Source organism: Otolemur garnettii, unplaced genomic scaffold (assembly GCF_000181295.1).
Source record: "Otolemur garnettii isolate 467f Iridium unplaced genomic scaffold, OtoGar3 scaffold00011, whole genome shotgun sequence".
Taxonomy (NCBI): Eukaryota; Metazoa; Chordata; class Mammalia; order Primates; family Galagidae; genus Otolemur; species Otolemur garnettii.
In genome coordinates, this window is record NW_003852406.1 from 30,240,885 (window position 1) to 30,248,623 (window position 7,739).

At 38.1% G+C, this 7,739-nt stretch overlaps 2 pseudogenes; both read right to left on the reverse strand.

The window, feature by feature from the left end:
* Window positions 1-340: 340 nt before the first annotated feature.
* Window positions 341-957, reverse strand: LOC100943506 (annotated as a pseudogene).
* A 5,281-nt stretch (window positions 958-6,238) lies between these two features.
* On the reverse strand, window positions 6,239-7,460 carry LOC105886360 (annotated as a pseudogene).
* Window positions 7,461-7,739: the final 279 nt, after the last annotated feature.

A 7,739-nucleotide genomic window follows, 5' to 3' on the forward strand; every position in this document is an offset into this window, starting at 1 on the left:
ATGCTGTCAGTATTTTTATTTAATTAACATTCTAAATTATTATCTCTAAAACAGTATTTCTTAAACAAAATTCCAGAGAATATTTACTTTACTGGCAGTTAACTGTAACCCAACAGAAAAATTCCATAACCATCTACATTAGAGAAATAGTAAAAAACTGGGCATAATACGGCCAGTACCAAAGTAATCTCTTGAATTTCATTTAGTCCCTATTTTGCAATACTTTTTTTGTGGCAAACATTTAATATATGAGGAACTAGAACTTCAGGAATATATTTTTTTTTTTTAAAGAAAGAATATTTATTTAAAAAAAAAAAAAAGGTGGGCTCTGGGAACAGAGTTAGTCCATTCGGGCCTTCAATGTCTTGGTGGTGATTCTGTCTTCAATGATGTGGACAATGACTCCCATGACTGACACTGCATCCCAGTCCATGAAACTCAGGATGGCTTGGGAGACTGTTTCACACAGGTGTTCTGGATCCATGTCAGGCTCCCAGAGGGACTTACACATCCTGTACATTTGTTCGGTGCAGGTGCCACTGACCACAAATTCATCAGTCACAGTGGGGCAACCAGTGAGGTCTAGAGAGCAAATGAAGGGCTTCAAGGTCTTTTGGTCCAACCTAGCAATGACTGGCTCAGTGTAGTAGGGACCAAAACATTTCTCACATAAAAGGTTGGCCACCATACTCACTCATGAGGGTATAAGGTTTGATCTGCCGACCTTCCTTCAACTCATACAGGTTCAGCTGGAACTTGAGGCACTGGGCAATTGTCTGGACATCAGTGGTGAGGCTGGCCAGACCACTATTGGGGTACAAATAGTCACCCATAGGAAAGATCTTCTGGAAGACCGTGGCCACCATCTGGGCTTGGATCCCAAAGCACCTGTCTGGCCACGCAGTTCTTCCCCTTCATGGCCATGACAGCCCCTCCATTATAGGACACAATAGACATATCTGCTCTGGTGCAACTCCAGTAAATCAATTTCGGCCTTCTGTGCTGACCTTCAGCAATATACTTTTGGGAGCTTTTCCATAAAGATGAATAACAGTCACTCCTGCTCCAAATGGATTGCTAAGGAAATGGGCTCTGGTTAAAAGATAAACTTCTGATCAGCGTGGATTCCTTACTACTGAATGGTCCACGTCTCCTCTGACAAGCTGATAGATTTTTTACCTTGGTAAAAATCTGAAATTTTATTCTGAATTCTTAGTCTGAAATTTTATTCTCCATTATAATGATAATTCCAAAATTTTATTCTCCATTATAATGATAATCCTGGGGCCCTAAAGTATATCCTCTTTATTTTAATCCATTTGTATCCTGGTTTCCGTTTCCATTTCTATGTGAAAGTAATTTTTATCTTAGGCAAAATATCAATCAGAAATAAAAATACAATGGCATAGCAATAAAAGTTCTAATACTGATCTATATGCATTATTTCCCGCATAATGAACCGCCAAGTCACTCACAGTTTAAAGGGAGGATGCTATGGACAAAGATAGGATATTAAATGCCTGAACACAATAACTAAGAAAATGCGGTCAAGACTATGTTAACCAGTTTGAGGAAAATATTTCAAATTGTATGTAAAACCAGCACATTGTGCCCCATTATTGCATTAATGTATATAGCTATGATTTAATTAAAAAATATGATATTGTCTGCAGTATGTATAACCTATCCAGCTTTAGCCATGATTAACCAAAAAAGGCTTATAGGCATTCCAGTTGGAGGGTGAATATGTACAATACATATAAAGAAAAAGAGTTTTTAAGATGACTTCCAAATTCTAATATTTAATTCTATTACTTAATGTTAAAATCTTGATCAAATGTACTATAAAACAGGAGTTACTCAAATATCTATGAAGGCAAAACCGGTGACCTGAGAAAGTGGAGTACTTGGAGGCACATTAATAAACCACAGAACAGACAGCTGCTGTGACGGGGTCATCTCTGTACAGCATGCTAAAGGGTCATATGAGCTCAAGGGACACCAGCTTTGGTTGTATAAGAAAAGCCTGAAATCCTGGTTTCTGTGTGTCCCCTAAATTTTACAGGTGGACTCGATTTATGGAGGCAAATCTAACCTATCTACAGGCTGCAGCTAGAATAGAGCCCTTAGGTTTGTAACATTTGCTTTGGATGTTTCCAAGTGATTGTGCACAAATAAAGGAGTTGCAGGTGAAGGCTTCCTTTTCTTTAGCATCATAGGTTTTACCAAAGTATCAGGACCCAACATGGAATAAAAATTGCTGTTAAGATTCATAAAACAAATTTCAGGAATTATTTAAACATCTCTTCTTTTACAATCTGTGTCTATTTTATTTTCTTAAGTTTGTTAACCAAATGGTTAACTAGTTCATAGGACTGCTCCACAAGAAGTAACTAAGTGAGGTGATGGTTATGTTAACAAGTTTGATGTAAGCTTTCCATGTTGTATATCAAATTAGCACATTGTACCCCATAAATGCATTAATGTACACAGTAATGATTTAATTAAAAAATTTAAAGAATTCCCATCTGTATTCTAATGAAAATCATGGTTTTCAGTGTTTAAAACTGGATTACACCCAAGACCTGGGAACATAAGAGACATACTGAGATAGTCTATAATCCAGCCTCTGAAGAAATGATTCGGAATTTGCTACTATTCTCATTCATAAAATCCTGCTTGTAGTAAGCATTCATTGACCTAATCACCTGTATGACAGCAAAGAGACAAAAATCCTGAAAGAGGAGTACTCTCCTTACCCATAGCAATTCCTACAAAGCCTCTTCATGGCAGTGAATGCTTGCTAGCTGGAAAGAAACAAGTGTTATTTTGTAAACTGACAGAGACTGAAAATAATATTCCTTTTAACTTCCCAGCCACAGAGGTAGAGAAAGACACATAAAAATCAGGCTAGGACAAGCCATTATCAAAAGGAGAGATTTGGAGGAAGTAGCACCTATTGAACTCCAACTCTTCTAGAGATTTCTTAAGTTTTAAAATAAGGGAATTTGTATTTTACTCGAGGAAAACAAAATTCTTTCTTGCTTCGAGGGTCTCACAATGTTGCTCCTGCTGAACTTTTTACTCCTGAGCTCACATTATTACCTCAGCCTCCCACGTGGCTGTGAGTTCAGAGACATGCCACGGTGGCCCCTGTCTTCAGGGAAATGTTATTAAATATCCATGCCCAGGTCTGAAGAGACTCACTAAATCAAAATCTTCAGGGCAGAGCCTAGACCTGTGGACTATTTTTAAATTTCCAAAGTCACTGACAATCACTTCAGTCTCGTTTCTCATTCAGATGGCCTATTTCAATTATCTCTTAGGGATTTGAGCCAAAACGGTAAAATAATAAGAGATAGCATTTAATTTTCCTGCATAAGCTGCAACAGGGGCTAATAAACTCAAAATGCAACTGTATTTCACTCTTTATACATTCCTTATCTCCCACCTTCCCATCAAGACATTTCAGGAGATTCTCTTTGAAGTGGCTGTTTCTGCAAGAATAGCCAAACCAGGCAGTTATTTATTCTCCCCTCTCGTTAAGCCTTTCCCTCCTCATCACCACCTATTCACTGCCGATCTGGAGTCCTCAAAAACCTCCTGAAACGGATCTCTAGGCAAGTTTACAACTCACTCTCTTTCCCAAAAAGAGAATTATTATCTTCAAAACTGAGTAACACCTGGTCTAAACATATAAACTATAAACAAACACACAGAAAAAACACCTACAAAAATCCCATCTTGCTATTTTCCTAATTTCCAAACTGACGGACTGTTCACACGACTGGCCTCCTTTTCCCCTTTCATTTGTCCCTCGTAAGCCTTGCCTCTGAGAGAGAAGCCAGTTTCATGCCAATGCTTTCTTTTTGTTTGACTTTAAAGACAATCCCTATTTCCAGGGCAATTTGGCTTTCTTGTGTTGCGAGGAAACACACTATCTAGAAAAAAAGCCCTTGGGTTGGAAACAAACTCTTGAATAAACAAGTTTTACCTTGAACAAATTCTCTGTTGCCAGCAACATTTATGGTAAGCACATAATGGAAAGCTGTGCCCTCGCATGCTTCTTTAAATGTATCAGTATTTAAAGTAAAAGCTTAAGACAAGTAAGTTATTTCAAAGTTTTTTCATTTAGGAAGTAGCTGAGCTTTCACATATGGCAAGTTGACTATTACATATGTTAACATGAAGAAACACATTACAAAGACTTCGAAAATAAAGCTCATTATCTATACCCTGTTTTTTGCATCAATACATGCACTGTGAGCGAGCAGTTTTTCTGCCAGTGAGAGATTCTGATGGTAGGCAGCATAGTGGAGAGCAGTGTTGCCGTAGAGATCTCGAGAATTAGGGTCAGCACCAACTTCCAGCAGAAGAGTTGCACACTCCTCTTCCTGACATTGGACAGCCTGGTAGTATTGAATCAAGAAATACATAGTGAATTCTGGGTATTCAACACAAACTTGCCACAGATTTAACCAGCACGTTATATTTAAAGGAGATACATTTGTTTTCATTCTGTGTATTTAGACCAAAGCCATCAAATGCTGAAATAGCTGGCTGCTCTATACCTTCAGCAGAGGTGTCCTCTGTTTGCTGTCATGCCTGTCCAGAGTACACTTTTTCTCAATCAAGAGTCTCACCACATCCACATGGCCATTGGCACAGGCCAAATGCAGAGCCGTCCTGTGAAAGTGAGAGGACATTTAGGAAATCATAGTGCACTGTCTCAAAACATAACAATGATTCACATAACTGTCAATATTAAAAGGCATGCGATTCCTCTGCCTTCAACGAATATTCAATTTTCTTGTGGTGAAAGTACAATAATTATTACCTCTTACTACTCACTATATTAATGAAAGAGCGGTTTATTTGAACAGAAGGAGTTTGGCCTTTAGATTCAGAGAAAGTGGAGTTTACTTCAAGCTCTGTTTGTTACCAACTAGCACTTTTTGGCCCTCAATTTCATCAACAATAAAATGCAGATAAAAATAGTAGCTATCACACCATGGTGATGCTTCAGTGAGAATCTATACTGAGAGTAGTTCCTAGCCCAAACAGAAGCTCAGTGACAGTTAGACATTATCATTATTACTATTACTAAACAAAGACAACATGTGAATTAAGCAAAGTGATACAATTATCCCCCCTTTGTGCTTTGTTTTAAAGATCTCTGACATTAGAATAGCACTTGTCATTCATGATTTATTTCAAATAAAATGGGCAACCTTTTAGACATTCTCTTATTAATAAATAAGATAATGGGGCATCACACAATTCTTGGTGACTTACATTAAGTGAAATACAGTATCTACAATAGGTCTATGGTAGACCTGTTGATAAGCATTTAAAAAATCTCACTTCTTAACAGTGCTATGGGTAAAGAAGGCTAAAAGAACAACAAAACATTTTAGAGTATTATAGTTCTTACTTTGATTTTTAAAAGACTTCTAGACAAAGGAAACCCAGAGGTCAGATGAATGGGTATTAATATTTTCAATTTTCAGATTTACAGGATGTATGCAATCAGATATGTCTGAGGATTAGCATTAGTATGTGATACTGTTAGGCATTTGTAAAAGGGCAATCTAAGGTGATCTTTTGTACTTTGCTACCTTCAGAATATCTTTGTTTGAAAAGAGGGAAAGAAAGTTTCAGCTGAGACTAAATCCAAATCCTTTGATCGTAAATCTCTCAACTTGCTCAGGACTGGCACATACGTGAAAAGTTTTTTTTTTAATATCATAAAACTTTTTGTACTCTCTTTTCAGCCTTTGAGGTTTTATTTGCATTTCTATAGTACAGACACTTGCTACTTTTTAATACAAAAATTATACAGTAGTTCCCCTTATCCACAGAGATACATCCTATGACTTCCAGTGGATGCTAGAAACCACTGCACAGTACCAAATCCTGTATATGTATGTTTTTTCCTGTGTATACCTAACTACAATAAAGTTTAATTTATAAATTGGGTATGTTACGAGATTAACAATAACTAAACATAGAAAAATTATAAAAATATACTGTAAAAAAGTTATATGAATGTGGAGTCTCTCTCTTAAAATATATTAATAATAATTACCACAGTTGAGCACACATAACTAAAACCGTGGATACTAGAGACTACTGCATATGCTTGTTTTAAAACTCAAAATATAAAAGTACAAAAGAGTGATTTTAAGCTCTCTTCTTCAAGGGGAGGCACAAATGCCAACCTTATGAAAATGAAAAGTCAGGATTTATGGTCTGGGTCCAGGGTCACAGGAGCTGGGTTCTTCAGGGGCTTTTGAAATTTGCTCTGAAGAAAAACTCTAGGTACACACAAGTCTTCTTTTTTATTCACTTTTTTTTTTTGAAACACATACTCGTTTACCACCTCCTCATAACCTGTGTCCATAAAAAGCTGAGCCGGGAATTCACCAGTAAAAAAATATGATCTGGTCCCATCTTGTCTGACATAAAAGTTTTCTCCAAGTTTGCTGCCAGCTTTAAACCTAAGCATGGCAGGATCATATATCCCATAGTCAAAGTACAAATATCAACATGACAACATCCACTGACTCTGGCAGTACATGATCCAGGAGGTCATCTTTAGTCAGATCACACTGGAATACCTTTCTTTCTTTCTTTCTTTCTTTCTTTTTAGAGACAGAGTCTCACTTTGTCATCCTCAGTGGAGTACTGTGGCATCACAGCTCACAGCAACCTCCAGCTCTTGGGCTTAGGCGATTCTCTTGCCTCAGCCTCCCAAGTAGCTGGGACTACAGGCGCCTGCCACAACACCTGGTTATTTTTTTGTTGCAGTTTGGCCGGGGCAGGGCTCCAACCCGCCACCCTCAGTATATGGGGCTGGCACCCTACTCACTGAGCCACAGGCACTGTCCACACTGGAATACCTTGCATCTTTCTGTGTTATATAAAGGATTTTGCTTTATATTATTGGTGAAATTATAAATTGACATGATCTTTTTTGGAAGGAAACTTGGCATTATCTATTAAAATGTAAAAGTACATGCTCTTCTTCCATGGAATTCTACTTCTTCCCTTACTCATCAGAGAAATGTGTACACATGTATGGTGCTGGTCACATTAACCCTTAACATATTCAACTGCTCTTGGAGAAAAATCACAGGCATAGGCAAAGATATTCATATCTTCTTCTAAAAGCAGAAATAACAGTTTCCAACCCCATAGCTAACTTCCCGCACTGTTAACTTTTGATCTGCAAATTCCCTACATGATCTTAGCTCCTCAAACTCTCTGGTGGTCCAGTGTCTATCTTTGAAGAAATTAGTGCTATTTCTTTTGTAAAAAAGGTTCCAGTTCTTCTGAGCTCCTTTTTCCAGTTTTTGCTGTTTAAAATCAGACACCAAAGCTTGGTCTCTTTTTAGTTTCTCCTCTTCTTCAGAGCTGAGGATCCTTGCCTGCACCTCTTTTCTTTGCGATGAAGCCATCTCTGAAATTGACGGTAATGCACTTAACACTGCTGGACAGTCCCCATCCCTAAATAACCTGAGGTGTCTGAGCTGATACCGCAGACACAGGGTTTTCTCAGATACGTTTCCTCAGGTGGGTTTCTATGCCTCAGATAGCACAAGGTGCCCCCAGTCGGGCCCAAGCCTAAGAAGCAGAATTTGGAAGTAGCAGTGGAACAAGCCCGAGTCTGGGCAAGCCGGGCCTAAGGACTTCAAATTGGGATTCTCCCGGAGTAATTTTTTTGCCATGGTACCGCC